Source organism: Strix aluco, chromosome 4 (assembly GCF_031877795.1).
Source record: "Strix aluco isolate bStrAlu1 chromosome 4, bStrAlu1.hap1, whole genome shotgun sequence".
In the NCBI taxonomy this organism is placed as follows: domain Eukaryota; kingdom Metazoa; phylum Chordata; class Aves; order Strigiformes; family Strigidae; genus Strix; species Strix aluco.
In genome coordinates this window covers 42,764,443-42,784,791 of record NC_133934.1, presented here as the reverse complement: position 1 = coordinate 42,784,791, position 20,349 = coordinate 42,764,443, and the positions used below count along the sequence as shown (strand labels likewise).

Genomic DNA, 20,349 nt, shown 5'->3' with positions numbered 1-20,349 from the left:
TGTGCATATCATTATACTATTTCTAGGAACCTTCCTTGAAAGGATAAGTATAAGCTTTTCGACAATAGGAGGTGTTTTGATCTCCTTACTAGGCCATATATTCAAGACAGCATCTTAAATAAAGAGGTATACTTGCAGAATTAATTGGCAGTAATGTCTGCTAATAACTCTGAAGACTTGATTCTTGTTGCTGTGCATGTGCCACCTGTGCTGCTATGAATATTGGTCAGTGTTTTTCCTAATGCCTTTATTTTTTTTTTCTGTCTAGCATCTTATTCTAAATAATGGTGCAGGAGTCAACCTTATAAATATTCTTTGATTTGTTTCTTGACCTTGGTGGGAGATTATTCAGCACTTTGGTTAGTGTAATAGTGCTACAGAGTCTGGTGCTGATGTGCTTATCATCATGATGTGCCTCCAAATGGCCATTAGTTTACAAGAAGATTCTGTATTATCTGTTGGAGTCCTTGAAGAATGGATTTAGCCACTGAACTGCCACTTAGAAAAGTAAATTCAGAGATTTTCTTAGAATGACGGAATTATATGAAGTCATATTTACTTTCATAATTTCTGTTTCTGACTTGTGATTATGAGATCTGCTTGTGTAACTAGATGTTTATTCTTTGTCTGCCTTCTTTTTTACTGAGGAAGTAGAACAAAGCTAGGATGCCTAACAAAGGAGCAAAGCAGCCACAAGGGCCTTAATGAAATACAGGAGGAAAAAAATAGTCCTTTTTTTTTCCTAGGTTATTAAATTCAGGAAAACAGTGCATAATCTTCTGCCACTATTGACTGCCCTTTGACAGGTTAACTAAAGTGAGTATGAAGGTATCAGCAAGCCCTGTTAAGCAAGGATGATGCCTAAGGCATCATGCTTGACAATGAGGTTGCGTTCCTGGGTGCATAAATGGCAGCTGCTGGGCAGATTCACAGAGCTGGATTTTAGATATCTGGGCACTGTTGGTTGATATACTGGGAGAAAATTCTCTTTGTTCACTTTTACTTAAACTTCCAAGGATAATATGAAATGTAGTAATTTGTACTACATGGACTACAAGGGTAGATAAAGGAGTAATTTGCCATTTGTAGCAGATTAAATCAGGCTTTTCGTTCTATCAAAACAGCTTGCAGCTGAATGTTATAATCGGATTACCTGATTTTGGGAGGAAAATTGAAGCTCCCCCAAAAGATCTCCTCAGGTTGTCTTCGTGAAATAGAATTTTCAATTCCTCCCAGTTGCTGAATGGTTTCAGATTTATGAAAAACACCCCCTCCCCCCCACTCCATGGCTATCTCAAAGTTGCATATTGAAACTTAATGAAACCATTTGTAGAGTGCAATAGAATGATGATGCTGCTATTCTATTAAAATCAGTAAGGTCAACATGCAGTTAAAGAGTGGGAAGAGATACTTTTGACAATTACATCTTGAAAATTTAATAAAATGTTCTTGTAAAGTTATTTAGCTGAAAGTGTCTGGCAGCACAATCGTATATCTAAAAATGCTGGTTTTTGATTTTTGATTTTTTTTTTCAAAAATGAGAAAGAACTTCTGTCTGCTCATACTTGCAGATTTCTTATTTTACAGTTTTGACCTTGGCTATTGAATGTATGCCTGCCTGCTTTTTCTTGAGTTTATAACATTGTGGTTTCTTAATTAATCTCTAAGTCCTATTTCTTCTGCTGCCACATTTCCATGGTCCATTTACGCCAACTGGCTTGCAAAGTTATGAAAACTCTTTTGTTGGATATCTTTCGTAGCAGCAATCGTGCCTGTTTCCTTTGTGACTATGTAATTTTATAAAAATATATTAATTCTGAACTCTTGCTGCTTGCACGGCAAGCTGACAATTTGCAAGTGACAGATCTGCTGAATGGCTTTGCAAATAGAAAAAGAATTTCAAATAACCAAATAATTGCTTCAGAGCACCTTTTGTGTCAATAGGAGTCTTTTCATAGAGTGTCGTAATCTTTGGATCCAACCTATATAGCCCATTAAATGCATTTAAAATAGTGTAAGAGCTTAATTAAGTCTTGCCGTATTCCTTGACAGTATCTCCCTTTAAAGTTGTAACATCGTATTATCTGGAGTAGGTTCAAGTAGTAGACGATCTTGATGTGCTATTCAAAATGGTTTTTGTCCGATGGGAACAGTGGGCCAATCATGTCAAAACCTTTTATCATTAGCAGTTACAAGCATTTTCTAAAACTATCTCAGATTCAGTGATCTAAACAATGAATCTGTCATCTTAAAGAGTCTCCCTGTTGACCGACCTTTTCTCTCTCTTCTAACCAATAATTCTTGGGATTACAGGAGAAGGATTGAGTATTCAGAAGGAAACTACTACAGTTTTTTCTCTTTTTACTTTTACTGATGTCAAATATGATGTAGTCCATGTCACTTATTATGCTATGGCTGTACGGCAGTTCTAGAGGTGAGAAAACCAGAGGCATACTGGTGTGAAATAGGATAGAGACTAGCTATACTGGTGGGAAAAGACAGGACAAGGTAGGGATAGGATGGTGTGGTAGCTCACTTCGGTGATTGCATAATTTTGTTTGAAAATTTTGAGTCTTTCTTTTGAGGGTTTTGTGCAGCAACAGGGAAAAGAAACCTCTTTAGAATTAGAAAATGCAGATATTTGTGCAAAGACTAAAAGATCTTTGAGCCTAACATGGTTAGATCACCTTTTAAATAGACTTAAGTCTGGTGTTTTCTTTTTATACAGCTGAGTAGGCTCCTTTACAGTATACCAAGGAACTGTTTGGAGGTTGTTCTTTATTTACGGGACCTTTTTAGTCCTACAAAATATTTTCTTAGGGCCACAGGGGAATCCTCTTTTTTACCAAGATAATCTAAGTAATTTCTGCTAGGCTCTGTAAAGTTCCCTTAAATTTTTCTAGAATGCAGATGAAAACAAAACCCAAGTTAGTCATAGTGAGTTAAAGTCAAAACAAAACCACAAAGCTGGTGTCGCTGACTAGGTTTTTAAAGGTAGCACCAGTACAAGTGGCTGTTTAGAAAATGCTAAAAAGGATGTTATAAAAAGGTTAAAATAACCATAGTATTTTAAAATAAGCAGGTATGCAGATGTCAAGTTCTTAATGTGGCTAATGATCTGAAGAGGATTGCAAGTAGGAGTGTGGTGTTTGAAACAAATAGAAACAGCAATTACTTACAGAAATGAAAAAAAAAAACCCAAAACAGTTGCAAATTGGTAGTCACAGATCTCACCAGGGGAGCTGCTAATGAATTATTAAACTGAACTGTGGCCCTGTAAATAGATTTTTTTTAAAAAAAGAGAGTGGGGAAAATGACACCTCTTGAATGATCTGAAATAAATGTGACAGTCATCGACTCTGAAAACATTTTGAGGATGTTAGGAAGATACTATCTGATTCATACATTTCTACATCAATTACAAGGATTAAAGTAAATGTAGAGGTTCCTAATTAGTTCTTTGTGCAGCTGTCAGGCTACTTTTAACTTATTTTAGTATTATGCTTTCGATCTGTGATAGAGCACCGGTGATTACAGATAGAGACTTAGAATGAAGGAAATAATTTGAAATGCACTGGATGACCTGAAAATAATTAGGTGTGTACTAAATGATTTTTTTTCTTGGGACTGGAACTGGGCAAAGGACTCACGGTGAAAATGTTTTCCTAAATGTTATGGTTTATTTTGTGTGTTTTTTTGTTTTTTTTTTTCCCCCCTCTCTTTTTCTCCATAAAACAGTTGGAAAAGTTTTATTAATCTGGGGAATTAAATACTAAAGTTGAATGTTACTTCTAGGAAACTCAGACACTTTGGGCATGCATGTAACTGAAAACCAAAACACATACACACACATTCTCACACGGTGTATGCTATCTCTTTTGCCTCTATGAAGAGTTGCACTGATAAGATACCAGGATCCGAAATAGTATTTCTGTACACAAATATGTCACTTTCCAACCATATATGTTTAATCTGAATTTATTTTCTGTAACCTTGCAATACTAAGATAAAACATAACCCAGTGCAAGTTTTGAGTAAGAAAAAAATAACAAAGATAAAGTTTCTTGAGGAGACTGTAGTTGTACCATCAATAGGAACAAAATTACCAGGGTGGTTCCACAGAGAAAAGAATGTCTTATTCCCCTAAGGAGGTAGCTGGAGATCAAAGAGGATCCTTATCTTCACAAAAAAGTCTCTGAGAGCGCAAAGGCAGGCAAGCAAGTGAAGACCACCTGAGGGAGAGAGAATAATTACATGGGTATCAAGTTATGCTGCTTGTCCTTTAAAATGATGGAAGTTACTTGAGTTCATGGGGACAGAAAGCATGAGAAAAGTCCACAAGAAGTCCTGATAATTCTTTGCTTCATGGGTAAATAAAAACACTATGGTTTTGGAGAGGCTTGAGTTACTGTGTCACTCGCTTTGTAATTCTTACCTGAATGTGCACCTGTGATGTGTTAACACTGGTTGGAATTGCCTTGCATGTGGAATTTAATAAAAGAGATAATTGTAATCCCATGGCTTCTCTGCCAGGAGAAGTACTATATAGTTCATAAAAAATTAAAGCACAGAATCCCCGGCTTGTCACAGATGGGAGTACAAATATACAGCTTTCTCTGTAACTATGACATCCTTTAAACTCAGGTAACATGATTCTTATGATGACTTTGTTTATTCCAAATCCTTTAGAGAAGCCACAGAGAATATCAGTACAGCAGATCTTAGGTCTAAAATGAATGGAACAAATTAATTTCTAGCTAATATTTAACTAGCCTGGGTTTGATCTTCTTTCACAAAGCATCTTAGTGATGAACATTTCAGCTGAAGTGATAGCATATCAATTTCTCTGGGTTTTCCAATTTTATGACTAAAAGAATAGGTTTTTCTTTCTGGGGAAAAAATTGCCCACCGTCAGTTAAAAAGCCTGCATCCTTCTTCTAGCAGGCATAAAAGCCTGCACTGAGAGAGCAAGAAAGGCCAGACCCTCTCCTATGCTTTCTAGTGTTTACTTTTCCATTCACTCTCAGTAAATGTAAATTCTTGTTTTTACATGAAAAACAGTTGTATTTGATAGGAAAATATGAAATTTTAAATACCATTGAAAATATTTTATTTTTAAGCTTATAACTGAAATTGTCAGACCAAGTGGTGAGTTTACAATGCCTTTGACTCCATTAGGCTTTCTCAATAGCATAGCTCATAACAGCGTATTATGCAATAAGCTGCTTGTGCTACAAATTAATCTGTGGGATGCAAGAGTCCAACTGTGTGGAAGTCTGTAGGATTGAGGACTAAGGTTGCTGTGTTTTCTTTATACTACTTCTGCATTCCCAGATACCCATGTTTCAGATTTATCCAGTACTTAAAATAGCATGTGGTACTCATAAATTTTGCTTTATATACCCTTGTTACTGTACAAATCTATATTGCAACACTTTAGTTTTCTATAAATAGCTATGTCCTGTGGCTCAAACAACAGATACAGTGCCTTAACGAAGATTTTTTTTTTATACCGTAAAAAAAAAGTGAAAGATGAATGATTTCAGGTTCCATCTGGTTGCTTATATTTGCTCTGTAAATAAAAATAATTCCTTCCTTTAAAATACTCTGCTTGCTGCATAAGCTTTGATTTCCTGACAAAGACTTTTCTGTATTACATTCTTCCTGTGTTTTTCAGTGGGTTCTCTAGATGATCCATGAGATAGAACAATAAAAAGGGTGAGGGTCATGTCTCCTCTTCTTTAAAAAAAAGGAAATCAGTGATGGAAAAAATACAGACATATGTGCCAGAATATGTCAAAGATGTGCTATGTGAGAAATTGTCCATAATTCATCAGGAAATGTTATAACAAAGGATATATATGTACTTCTTTTAGTTCCACTGATAGCTCCACAGGTAAACTCTGATTAACAGTTTCCTTGTACTGGGCTGAAGCAGACAGGATTTGTAGACTTCCTGCCTGGAATGTGCAACAGGACTGGAACCTATAAAGAGGATAAAAACTCTGCAGAGCAATTGCCTGCTAGTCCCTGTTGTTTTTCATTTCACATTGTATAATTTAAACAATCTCAAGTGTGTTTTCTGAAACAATGTTTGCAGTTCAGTTGTAGTTATGTCTGGGGTAGCTTAAAGGATTCCCCTGTAGACCTTCTTGCTTGTCTTTCGCTACATTTGCCTGGATTAAGAAAATGTTGCACTCACTTTAGTCTCTTACTTTTCGTTGGCAGGTGTTTGGGTTTTTTTGAGGAAAACAAGCAACAAAGCAAACCATAATTCTTACAGGTGCTTTTTTTTTTTTTTTTTTGTGTGTGGTAACAAAATCTCAATTTAATTGCGTGTTTTAAAATACAGTTTAGTTGCTGAGAAATATTTGGGCTTGTTGCAGGGCAGACTTGGTCTGCCTTCTACAAACTCCGATGGAGAGGTCAGACTCTCAACTGGTGCAAAGGGAAGTGCTTCACTGAATTCCATAGGGCTTTCCTCACTAACTCCAATATCGCCTACCTCCTGTCTTGGGTATTACAATGAAAGTACCAAAAAAAAAAAAAAAAAATCTCAACATGTTTTTTCCTCCCCCCCAGCTCCTATACTTGCTGCAATAGAAATAAATCTAAACCCCTTTTTAAGCAGGGTCACCTAAGTTCCTCAATAGAAGATAATAAAATCCTTTTCAGGCTTATTCCAATATAACTAGTGCAAAACTTCTTCCTAAATGATCAAGCTCTGTTCTACTTCTACAGAGATGGGAATATAGGCTGATAACTGTGGAGACTTGAAAGGAGAATTTTTCTTGAAGTAGATGAAGAAGTTAACTAAAACTGTGCAAAAAATGTTCCATTGTTTTAATTATCTCTGTGGTTTGGTGGTAGATATTGTCAGAAGTTCAGCAGAAACTCTGCACTAGGCAATTTTCTTCACATCATACAGTATATCTGGAAATTTGTCCTGTTTTTTAAATTATTTTTAACCAGTGTCTGAGAGTTGTCTTGGAGATGTGAAAACATGGGTTATCTATTCAAGTTTTCAGCTAGCTAGGCCTACACTGCACTGATTACATATGTTTGCTTTTGTTGTGTTAATCCTGCTAGTCATTGCGTGCAGAATTTAAGGTCCCTGTCCTAACTTTCCTCTCCTCCAGACAGCATGGATTAACAAATTAGAACGCATGGATTAACAAGTAAGAATGCGCAAGCACATCTCTTGTTCAGGCAGATAATCAGTCCTACTGTGAACTAGCTGGACAGTTTAGATGTTACTCTGTAGGCTGCAGTGTGTACATCTCAGTACTTCTGAGAGACTGGAGGTAGTTATTCTGCTCTTGGAGATATATACCAGTGCTGCTTCTTTTGCCCTTTTCTATGGAAGTAATTTTTGGTTATTTTTCTTTCACTGCACTAGGAAGAACATAGATATGAAATTTCAGCTGAGATGCCTGAAAGCTGAATTCTACATATCTAAATGCACGGCTAAATTACACAGTGGATGGATAGAAATTTTCATTAGAAATGAAATCTTCTAGAGGTCCTTCTGACACAAGATATAAGAATATTTTGAAGCTAAATATTGTGATCTGGAGTGCAACTGTGCCATGCAGAATTATGTTTTGGATGATGGTTTTTGAGAGAAAATTGTGCTGAAGGCTGTAAGATCAATCCTGTTGGTCTGTGCAGTGGAAATGTTCCTCTCAGCTCTGCTGTCTTCCCTGGTTCTCAAGACAATTAAAAGGCAGAAGGAACTAGGGAGTGTCTTAATGACTGTTCAGAGGTTACTGTATGTTGTGTACATATACACACTTTTTATCAGCAAATTCTTGCATGAATTTTCAATACTATGGTACCAGAATACATGTTATAGTCATGTGTGCATGTCCTTACTTCCATGTCCTTTCTACCTTTGACATTTTTCATTATTGCAATATGCAGTTAGGAGTGGTAGACCAGTGAGACCAAATGCCTTCTGTTCTCTGTTTTAGCTTTCCTTTGCTTCCAGTTGCAATTCAATGTACAGTATGTTTTCTTACATCAACTGTGATACAGAAATATTCAAGAGTCCTTTTTTTTGTGGGGTGTATTGTGTGGTGTGTGTATATTATCAACTATAACTGCAGTACCAAGGGGCTACCAACTAAGGAAAGTTCTTAAGGCAGTTCACAGATTGTAATTACTGAAAATAAAATGAGTTGTGTTTTGTTATTTTGCACCTTGGGTTTTGATGTACCCAGAATCATTTGTCCTATTTACAGAAATGTCCAATATTAACTTTAGAATTGTCAATGACAGAAAATCAACTGTTTGTTTAGGAAACCATTCTAAAAGTCTTTGCTCTTAAATGTCTGGATCACTGGGTCTAGTGATGCTTTTTTCATATTGTGTTGTAGAGTTGCCTGTCAAAGGTGCCTGCCACTTTTTATTTGGTCTTTTCCTTAACTAGTTTTTTGATTGTTCTCCTGGCATCTTTTGTCATGTCTGTTTTCTGGTACTGGAATTGTTTCTTGTGGGTCACTATGAACCTCTTCTAATTTGTGAACTTTCACGCTGTAAAATATGTTATTCCAGTACTGATCACATTGTAAAAGTTACCTCACTACTCTGACTTGCTTCTTTTGCTTGCACACAGACTGCATTAATCTTATGGTGCAGACTGGTCAGTCTTACTGTCTGATGGAAGGCATTGGTGTCTCCTTCACAACTGGTCTGCTTGGGCTATATTTTTAAGGAGTTAAGTATTTAGCTATAACCACATGATTAATAAAGTTAGTACAATCATTCATGTGCTTAAACATCTACAGGATCTGGGCATTAGCTCTACTCTCCTCTGAAGAATATAGCTTTGTATTATTTCAAATATTATACTCCTTTTTTTTTTTCCTTTAAGTGCAGTTTTTGTTTCTAGCTTTTTTCTCTTCCACTTTTAGTCATAAATGCCTTCACCAGATTCTCCTTGACCCTCAGCATTTTTCATTTATGGGCTTTCTAGTTTCTTCTTGACTAATCATCTTGTATTTTTTTAATAGCCTGAAGAACTTTAGCCAAAATGCCATTTTTAATCTCATTTTCTGTTTCCAGCATGCATTCTACTAATCCTCTTTTCTTATACTACTTGCAATTAATGTATCCCATTAGTGTCCTAGAGTATCAATGTTTCATTTGCTCAAAGGATTAATGTTGAAAAATGTATTAGCACTAATACATAGTAAATGAGAGGGATTCCACTTATGCATTTGACTTCAGCATGCTCACTGGAAACAAGGATGCTGGCTTCACCTGGAGTCTGAACTAGAATGAGGATAAAATACAGACTAGGACTGTTTCTTAATAGATGGATTCTCTCAAACATTCATTAAAACTCATTTCCAATAGTGGGCAATATTTTCCTGGACTTTGTTGAGAACCCTCTTGTGCATTGCACGCTTTATGGTGATAGTCTTTGTCAAATCAGCCTGCAGAAGTAGAAGTTAACTAATTGTTGAAATACTGTGTTGAATTAGCTTTATAGCTATAGTTTTGAGAGGAAGGAAGAGTACAAAAATAGCTTTCTGGTGTCTTTGGACTTCTTCAGTTCTGGCTAGTCCCTGATAGGAATAAAATGAGTCTTCAGAAGGATAATGCTGTTTTGCTTAGGAAGAACTCTTTGCCGTGGAGAGGTCAGGTAGCCAGAGTGCATCCTAGTCCAGGCAGGTTTGAGTCAGCTTGGTACCTTCTTGGGAACTATATTAGAAGATGTCAGAGTAATTTCTGTTTCCTGGCCTAGACCGAATATGTATACACTAGTTGTCACATGACTTCTGTTGATCTAACAGATATTTTGGATGCCAGTAGAAAAAAATAAATTGGCTTAATCTGTGCTTGTGAGTGTTTTACCTGTGGCCATTATAGTGTCCCAACCCACAAGGACAACACGCTATTTGGGAAGTTGCTGTTTATTTGCTGGGCTAACCAAAGACTGAAGTGTAAGGAGTTTCACTACGCATTGGTTTATATTTATGTTGCAGGAAGGTCTTGAAAGTGATATGTTCTTTGTTATGCTTTGGTGCTGACAGATTCAGTGTCTTTTATGACGGAAGCAGGTCCTACTCTTGGTATTGGCCTGAACTTTGCCAGAGTTTAAGTGACATTTCACTGCCATTACTGGACCCTGTTGATCTATATGGCAGTGCAATTCCAGTTTCATAAGCTGTTGAGTTTACAATCAATTATAAATGAAATTAACTTGAACTGCATGAATTTTGCTAACAATTTGCTCAGTTTTGTACTTGTATATTTCTGAAAGATAAGCTTCCTAATTAAAATATGGACTGTATTTCATTCCTGCATACCATATATGCATGGGAAAGAATGAAGATCCAGGGAACCACAAGCTGGTCAGCCTTAATCCCGGGGAATAAGACGGCTCAGGGGAAATACTATTGTTATATATAAATACCTGATGGGAGTGAATAAAGAAAGTACAGCCAGGCTCTTCTTACTTTTGCCCAGTGACAGAACAAGAGACAATGGACACAAACTGAAATACAGGAAATTAATAAGAAAAAACTTTTTTACTGTGAAAGTGATCAACCATTGGAGCAAATTGCCCAGCTGGTGTAGTCTCCATCCTTGGAGATATTAAAACCACATCTGTATGCAGTCCTGAGCAGCCAACCCTGGTTTGAACAGGCGTTGTTAGAATAGATGAGTAGATGATCTCCAGCTGACCCTTTCAAGCTTGGTGATTTCATAATTGTTCCTAGGATGTGGACCGGACATTTGAGTTTGATTTTATAATTGATGAATCCTTAAAATAAATAAGTAGATTAGCAAGCATTAACGGAAACATTGGGAGTCAAGCTCCTGGTTTTGTAATAACATTCTGTGACGGATGAGAGCCCCGTGCATCAGGATGATTTTGTCATTGTTTCTGTTGCCTGCATTGTCTATTTTAGATTGGAAATAGGAAATAGTTGCTTCATTTTGTTGCATGCCTCTTTCTGCAAGACTTTTAACATCAATTTTCTCAAAAAAACCCTAAATCGCCACTAGAGTATTTGAGAGTCTTGCTCTTCAGTGGTCATGAATGGTCTGTTCAATGTCTTTACAAAGAGTAAGTTGCTTACTGTTGAAGATATGGTGAATGTCAGACAGCAGATACCCATAACATTTTGAAGACAGTTGAAACTGTGTCCAAAAAGAGTTCTGTCAGGGTCCGAATTGTGTTTTAGCCTTAAACCTTTATTCTTACATATGAGGATTCAGAGTGGCCAGATAGACAGTTTCAACCGTAACACCCACATACAAAATGATCTAATCCTGCAAGCCAGTTAAGGTGGTATAAGTAGTAGAGCTGGATGGAAAATGACAATATGAAAGTGAGATTATGAAAATTAGGTCGTAGATCAGAAAAGCAGCTTCGATTTTTAAATGGTCATTGATGTTATTAATTGATGTTTGGATCTTTTATCAGCTAGCATTGTTGAGAAAAATGTACCCCTCTGTCATGCAGATGTATTGTTGCCATCACTAAGGATATTAAAAAGTACCTGCATTGAGGAAGGATGAATTCAGAGGAAGATTGAAAGGTACTTATTCTCCCAAAGTTTATATACGTCTTATGTTTACACGCTTTCAAAAATGTTCATTGGCTTCAGTGATAAACTCACAAAGCATGAAAGAATGGCCATAAGTGTTTCATTCTCTGAGATTGAAAGCTGAGGTGGTTGTCTCTGTTCAACTATTAGCTAAACTGATAAGGCATGTGATGGGGCTATTCGTTCTTTTCTGTCAGTTACTAACACTTAATGCTTTGCCCTGTTTACAAATATTTATTGCAAAATTGTTTCTTAAACTTGAGATAGACAAGAAATTTACTCTTCAATAAATGCCATGATATATAATTTTGGGGAGCAGATTCTCAGAAAGCTTTAGTTATTGTGTCTGGTTGGATTTCAGGGGCAAATACCACATTCCATATGTTGGGAATTTGGACTTTTCTTAGTATTCTACACACTATGTGAGTGAATTCCAAGCCCTTCCATCCACAGATCTTGAAGTTGGCTTGGGTGTGCAAATGTTGCATCTGGATCCCCTTCAGAACCAGGACATCACATGTTGCAGGAATACAAAATATTCTAGATAATATTGTTGAATATTTTTGTAGATGAGTCTTTGTTCTGTCAGCCTTTCAGCTAGTTATATTAGTGAGTTCATCTTTTATCTTGCAAAGTGACTTGCTGTATGAATTTATCCACATTGCTTAATGAGAAATAATTTTAAGCCAACCTTAATGTGCAGCTTGTTACAGATCTTACAGTTACCGCTAATTATCTGATACAAAGTTAGTGCTAAATTTATGGTTGTTGATGCAAGCTCTTAACTGGGTGTTAAGACAATGTCATTTCATATAGTTCAAGTAGTGGTTTGTTGACATTAGGAAATAACTGAAACAATTTGGAGGTCACTTTTAATGGTCAATTGTTGTCTTTTGTCTTAACTTATTCCTTGAATATGATTTGACATAATTTTCTGAAACATTACAATATCCTTAAATCACCATGATTGTTCTTGTTACCACTATTGTCCAATTAGCAATTGATTATTTTTTTCCTTCAACATGTTAAATGCCCCAGTTTTAGGCATTTAGGACTTCTGTTGCTTCTCTCATTTCTGCTTTCATTTTTCTCTCCCTCTGGTCAAACTTCTTTTGTAATATCTGCTTTGAATATAGCCCTTTGTGGCTTGCATATAGCCTAAATTCAACACAATCCCCATGGCATTCAAAAGATCCTAGCTTTGATTTTTGGCCTGTTGCATTCTTCCCATGAAACCCTGAGACTGTTGCACATACATCACTGCTATATGTTTGCTTACCAGGACCCTGCTATCACATTCCAATGTTTTCCAAACACCAATTTCAGATCTTTTCCTTAGAGAATCCCGCAGAAACAGCATGTCTTACCACACTCGCTAAATTGCACAGCTATTTCAAAGACCTTGCAGGACTTAAAAGTACCTGCTATCATTATGCTTCAGTGACAGATTAGAGTCCTTACTGACATCTTTTCAAATGTCTCTAGCAGGACAACCCTGGGGACACTTCAGTCAGTGGCTTCCCTTTGAACAAGGTTCCCTCATGATTGATTTGAAGACATCAGGGAAACGAGAAAGAATGGGAATTGTGTCTCTTTTTTTCTGAGTGTCAGGTAAAGAAAAAAAGAGAGATTAAGGAAGAAATGGTGAAATATAGGTACCGAACTCCAAATGTGTAATCCTGGAAACCCCTAAACTCAGTTCCTGACTAACCCTGGAAGCACAAAATCTGAATAGAAGCTTCAGTGGTAACTTCACTTCTTTTTTATTTGTGAGAACATTCTAGCATACATTTTTCCTTACTTGGAATATCTCAAAAAGCCTGGAAAATTTTAATAGTAATCAAAGTTTATATTACTTACAGTCCTCATCAAGTGGTGGCTGTTTGTTCTTGATCCTGTATAACTGTTACTTGCTCATCTTGTGATTGTGCTTTTAGGTTTATTAAATCCATGAACAGGTATAAGTTGTGACAATATAGCTGCAAAATTAAGGAAAAAGAAAAATGAGTTAGTGAGAAATGAATTACACCCCCCCCCATTCAATAACTGTTTTTACATTCTGCAGACAAAAGCAATCCCAGTCCCATATGTTGCATCTATATAAAGCTTTTGCAGGCTTTTTCACGTTAAAGATTTAGTGAGGCTTCATAGTTCCAGAATAGCTCCCAACCTAGCAGGTAGTGCACTGTGCTGGGGAAGGGTTGTACGGGTTTTGACCAAAACAAAGTTTTGATCTCAGTACAGAAGTGGAAGGAGCTGCCCTTATTTCTAAAATGATGTGTGATATCCCTTTGCTTAATCCCTGAGTGACCAAGTGTAGGAGATTCTCTTCAGGGAACAAGTACTAGGTTGGGAACACTTTAAGTGGAGGAAGGAACTGACTGGTGGGCAAGAAGTAATGTACCAAACCAGGAGAAGTAAGGGATTGAAGTATTCTTACTGATTTTTTTTTTTAGTTCATGCTTTTTGTACTGGCTGTTGGGTTTCTATTTTAGGATGTCTGTTTCTGTATACTGTATAGGGAGCCTGACATGGAGTTTCAGAGTGCTTAATGCTTACATAGAAATGCTGCAAGAATTCATCTTCACGGTGCTTAAATTGTTTTCTGGACCTTGCTGCAAAGGGGTGTATAGTAAAAACACTTACTTCCCTGACATGCTACCTTTATCAAGTGCTTCCAGGAAGTGGGACGATGCAAGCCTAAATTAAATTTGTCATTTATTTCTAATGCTATATTAAAAGCTTGTATTGACCTTCTGTACAAGGACTGATATTTAAAGGGAAAACTAAACAGTTAATGGCACTACTAAATTATCTAATATGGAAAGATAATGGTTTGTATTATCTGCAATCTTGATTACAGGAAAGGAGGGGTAGTTCCAACATTTTGTATCTATCTACAATAAGAAGAAAACTCCATTTTTCCCCCCATTTTTTTTCCGCTAAAGGAGAGGTGACTTTTTTTTTTTTTTTTGTTCTGAAACTCTGTAGTCCTTTCTCTACCTGTCAACATTGATCAGAATTATTTTATGGTAACCCTTGTATCAGCAGTTACAAATGAGGTCAGTACGCTTCTGTGTTTCTTCCTTATACATACAGTGGCAGACAGAAGTATCTGATAGAGAATTTAGATTTCCAGGCAAAGTGATAACAGTACATAGCAGACTTTTATTTGTAGATATGAATCTAAGCCAGAGAATTTGTTCAGTGTTGGCCTAGTAAGTTTGTGTCAGAATCAGTATTGCACCCAGATCTCTTCAGTCTGACCGTATTACTTTTGTTGCAATATTTTTTCCTCTCTTACTTAAGATGCAGATGTGTATGCATGCACACGTACACACATATATGCGTAGTCATGCTTGCATTTGAAGAACAACACAATTCCCAAGACATTTGATCAGAAAGGCAAAAAAAGTATTCCTACTGGTATATAGTTTTTGAATGAGACTGGCGTGGAGTAAACAGACATAACAACCTGACTGCTCAAGCTCATTCTCTGTAGTGTGTAGCTGTTTCTTGACCCCTGTGAAAAAATTGCATGCCTACTGAACTTGATAGTTGTTTTAGCTGTAAGAAAGCATGGCCACTGGTTTGTGTAGCACAGAACCTTTTCTCAGTTGTGGAAGGGATGAGAATCAGAAGACACATCGACCTTTGCGTTCACAGTTCAAATGTTACAACTATTGAGACTGGTTTGTTTTCGTCTTAAATTTATGTACAGGAATTATGTTTTCTGGTTGATTTGTAATTATTTATTTTCCAGGTGCTGGTAATTTACCCTGGAAGCCTGTTCTCCCACCTTAGTTAAGTTCCACTATAAATAGTCGATATTTTGTTAGGTAGGGATAAATAAACAAATCTATTCATGAAGTCTTTTAATATCAAAATCATCTATTTAAAAAGCTACATTTATTACCGGCGTGCTTTTAACTTATTGCTTAGGACAGTTTCATGTCAGAGAAATCAACCAAGAGCACATGAAAATGTTTATAGGATTATATATAATGCTTATAGAATGCAATAATGTGGTACTTACATTCCTGTAAAAGTTAAAGATTATACACAAGTTTTTAAGTTCTTCATACCTAGGCTGCTGGTAGATATAAATTCTTTCAGTTTTTGGCAATGTGGTTTGATCTTTGGGATGAATGTGGTGTAAATAGTTGTCAAGAAGGAGGTCAAGAAGTTCCCATGTCCTGCTGTATCATCACCGTATACAGAATCTTCTCTACTGTCAGTTATTGAACATTGTGGGAAACTCTCCTGTACGTTTTAATACCTTTCCAAAGCCACACTTAACAAATCTGATTCTTCTTTCCTCCAGCCCGTTTGTTAATGACCTAACCAAGCTGCAGGATTGTGTCTTCTCCATGGATGTTTTCAATTGTATTTTTCCAATGGTCAGATCAGAACTTGACTCTATGTGTTAATGGTTTGCCCTAACGGGTTTAAAGACCTGGATGAGCAATAGCAGCCGTTCTGCTAGATGTAGGAAAAGTGAACCAAATATAAACCTTTTCTCTTTCTTTTCCATTTTAGGTTGGTGGAACAGGGTGTGATATGTAGCTTCTGTTCTGTAACTGACGTGGACTTTGCAGTCGTAACTCTGGCAACCACAACCATAGTCTGAAGTGGCTTAATGTGAGCTGGATGCAGGGAAAGAGGAAGAGGTGCTAGGAAGCTGCAAGCATTCTCCTCTTTACAGGAAAGAGGGACCCAAACTCTCCTAGTATTCCAAAATAACCATGACCTTCATTTACAATAGTTCCTGAAGTCCTTAGAAGCCTGAATTTTGGACATTGTCCTACATTATTACAGATGCAATCAGGCATTGGTGTTAATACTTCAGATGTGTGTGAAGAGTAATTTGGTCAGAATGAAACAAACATCCTTGATTACATGATCTGAATACATTTGAATAAAGATAGTCTAACTTTGCAGTGTAGTTATAGCACAAGAATCTTAGTATCTGTACAGCACTAAAAATGCTATTTTTCAAATAAGGTAAAGCTTGAGGTTGAAAGATCTCTCGCTTATTTCTAATTTACATCCATATGCCTTCCTGACTCTTACAATAACTGTATTCCGCCATCCCTGTGTCTCTCTTGTAATTTATTTACCTGGGGAATACCGTGTCTCTCTTGTAATTTATTTACCTGGGGAATATCTGCTTTTAGATGCAGCATCTGGTTTTCAGTGATTTCCTGATCTTAGCCAGCTGAATTGACTGAACCAGGAGGTCAAGTCTGTTGCCTGAGGTCACACATTGAATGAATGCCTGCACTTAGATTTACAGTTAGATCTGGAATATTCCCTCTTGGTTCTTTGCTGTTTGCAATAAATACTTGTTTTAAAATGTCATGTGTATTTGGGAATAATCAAGCTGTATTATATGCAAGCAGAAAATTAATAATGGTACTTACCCTGTACATACATAGTTCTTGCAAATGTTATCTGTCAAAGCAACTAGAAAGCAGAAAAAGGGTATTTTACAGTTACAAAACATAAACATACCTATAGCAGTAAAAAAAGACCATCAACTGCTAAATGAGAAGATGCTTTTTTTTTTTTTTTTAAAATCGGGTAATTATTTGTGTTAATGGCAAATACAGCAAATGCTATTTCCTTTAATGGTAATCAGGTGAGAATAAAATGTGTTCTTTACCCCTCTTCTCAATAATAAATTACACTGTGTGCATCTTCATAAGAATCTGCATTACAGGACCTTGGACCGCTGTGTAGCATTTTCCTGATATTCTGCTTGCAAACTGATTTTTTAAAATTAATCTTTATATAAGAAGTTGTGTATCAGGACTTAGAGAAATTCAGTCTTGACATGATTGTATTGCAAAGCGTTAGTCGTGATTTAGGACATGGAAAAATGAGTGTATAGTTCACGGATATGAAAAAGTTTGTCATAGATGAAATATAATTTGTAAAGATTTTTTTCTTGTTTCTTCTGTGAGCAAAATAAAAATGTGTGTCTACAGAGATGCTTTATTCAATTTGTCAAAAAGCCATTGATATTGTCAACGGGACTTTTTATGTCTCAACTCAAGCAAATTCTGAAATACTGTTTCAAACTAAAAACTGAAATATTTCTGACTGTTCTGAATTTTTCTAGTTGAAAAGTACTGCCATAGTTTTGTACAGTTATAACTGCAGTTTCTAGATGGAAACAGTTCATCTGAAAAAAGACTGCCTTTTCTGGCTACTGTGAAGTTGGATGGTCATAAAGCACCTAGGAGAGTAGTTGAAATGACAATCCAGTCTAAATGGAGTAGGAATAATTATGCTCCCAAGTATTCTTGAAATGAACCTCACAGTCGGTCAGCAATAGCAGTTATCCATAATAGTAGTTTAAACAGCTCCTGGGAATGTTAACAAGTCCTCTCCCATCATGCAGAGGCTGAAAGAGGAAAGAAGCTGGGTCAGTCAGGAAAAGAGACATAATTCAATGAAAATAGCAGAAAGCCTCGACAGGAATTATTTTGACCCATGACACTTTTTTATTTCCTTTACTTTCTGACCTTATTTCTGGAGATAATAAAGGGACCCTTAGAAGACATGTAGGAGAAGTTTTATCTTTTCTCGGCTGTGGAAACAGTGTCATGTTAGGAGTCTTATAAACACAGACAGAGAGGCTGGAATGATCTGGCAAAGACCTAGGTATTTGTGAATCGAGAGGGGTTTTTTTTGAAGAACCCACTGTCTTGTTTCATGGAGGTCTGGCCAGAAAATAAAATTGTTCATGTTTTGGTGCTCCCTGTTTTCTCCACAAAATGTCCCCAGGAAGGATAAGAGCACTCTCCTTTACTGTAGCGTCCCAGGAACGTGTGAGTAGAGAGCAAGGAATGAGATCCCAACAGGTGGACAAGATATGGCAGAGAAGGGACAGGAAAAACAAAGGCAGGGGTCTGGAGTTGATGGCAAGGGGATATGTGCAGCCTGTGAGGCAGAAACCAGCTGTTTCTCTGGGCTAGCATTTGGAATAAATAGGTGTTGAATTTGAAGGCTGTTCAGGCCATCTTTTATCCTATGAAGTACATGGAGGAAAGCTGTTTTTCCTACTGCACTTAATCTGACCATGGGTGCTCTGACAGTATATGTTTTTACTGTGGTTCTGCTGAAGGACTGCAGCATGAAACAAAGCATTGCAGTTGGTAGTTAATTTCCTTGCAAGGATTTAAAATGCAAAAAAGAATGAGTCTGAAAAAGTTACAGCCATGTTATTGATAGAGTAGTTAAACTACTTAGGAAAAGACTTAAAAATCTGTATTTAAGTGAGGGAAAAGTTTTTTTTCTTGGTCTCAGTATTGTTTAGAAGATAGGATTTTTTCAACACATCAATAATTTATAAAATCTTTCCAATTACTGTAGATAGACTTACATATTATCAGTTTACTGAAAATGCTTGAAGAAGGGCATTTAGTAAAAAGAGAGCTAGTGCTTAAGGTAGAAGGTAGTCAGCTAAAGAATTATTAGGTCATTCAGAAGAGAAATACAGGTTTTCCCTGTATCTTCATTTGCACACAACTTGGAAATATTTACATCCTCTTTACATCATCGTGTTTCAACTCTGCTATCCAGCAAAGTCAGGAGATACTTAGTTCTACTTCTTGTGTGGATAAAGCTGGAAGTGAGATAGACATAATAAAAAGTAAGGAGCAGAACAAATAAATGATTGCTGTTAGTTAAAATGACAGTCAAATTATGAAAAACTACAGTATTCAGATACTTAAAACAGGTTTTGAAAAAGATGTTTTAAATGTATAAAAATGTTGCATTATTTTGAAGTATGAACAGACTTTGACCTTTTTAAAAATTAAACTTCTAGTAAATACAGTATATGGGTTCAAATGCTGTATCTGTCCTTATACAAAATAGTTTTTATTGGCATTTTTGTAAAGCTCCTTTCAAAGGTGTATTTTTCAATTGCAGCTTTTTTAAGGTTGCTCCAAGTTTTGGACTGCATACACCAAGCTTTCTATACAAAGTTTGTTTAAAAAGAAGGCTCTTTCTTTGCTACTTCAGATGCACAAAAATCATATGCTATGTATATACTTTGGAGGAATGCCAGGAGTGGTTGGATGTGCCTACCTGTAGTGAACACGTGCTTTATGAGTAAAGTTTACACAGGAATACCAAGCTCTTGCTGGGCAGTGATGTACTGCTTAAATGAAGTACAGCAGAGACCAGTGCAGGCTGCAAAATCTACTTGAAAAATGGAAAAAGATTAGTTAGCTTTCTGTTATCATGACTACAATGACAGCAGGCATGAATTAGCTTTTGGTTATGTTGGCGAAAACTGGTCCTGTAACTTAGAGCATTACCAAGCCCTAATGAACTCTCCCAGACCCTCTCTTTTCTTAGAGGTACGATCTGTCTTGAAGTAGTCATAGCTCAGCTGGAAACCTTTTACGGTGTTTGCTATGAAGTGTAAGTGGTTCTAGAAGTGTCTAATGCTGCTAGACTCAACAAGTCAGAGCGCCTTGATTTTTTTTCCTGCAGTGCGATGTTGCGTTGGTATATTTCCATGTATTTGTTAATGAGCAGATTGTACCAACTGAAACATGCCTGTTGTCATAAAATACAGAGTAAAAGCTCTGGGTACAGATGTACAAATGTTTCACTGTTCTGCATAATATTAGTAAATAGAAGGATCATATCTTTCCTTCTCATTGTCTGCTTTTTGAAACGTTATTCTTATCCCTCTATCTTCTCATTTTGAAGCCTTGTGAAATAGTGCGTACTAGTACTTTTTCCCTTTAACATTCTTTACGCT

The 20,349-nt window shown here is 36.5% G+C and overlaps 1 long non-coding RNA gene across 2 annotated transcripts; it reads right to left on the bottom strand.

The window, feature by feature from the left end:
• Window positions 1-3,962: 3,962 nt before the first annotated feature.
• Window positions 3,963-20,002, bottom strand: LOC141922267 (uncharacterized). Of its 2 annotated transcripts, none has more exons than XR_012622928.1 (4): window positions 19,665-20,002; window positions 16,988-17,973; window positions 13,425-13,543; window positions 3,963-4,232 (listed from the first exon to the last, which is right to left on the bottom strand). It is a non-coding gene; the product is annotated as an uncharacterized LOC141922267 (long non-coding RNA). The 2 variants fall into 2 exon arrangements; XR_012622929.1 differs by lacking the exon at window positions 19,665-20,002 and having other exon boundaries at window positions 16,988-17,030; window positions 17,889-18,069.
• Between the last annotated feature and the right edge of the window lie 347 nt (window positions 20,003-20,349).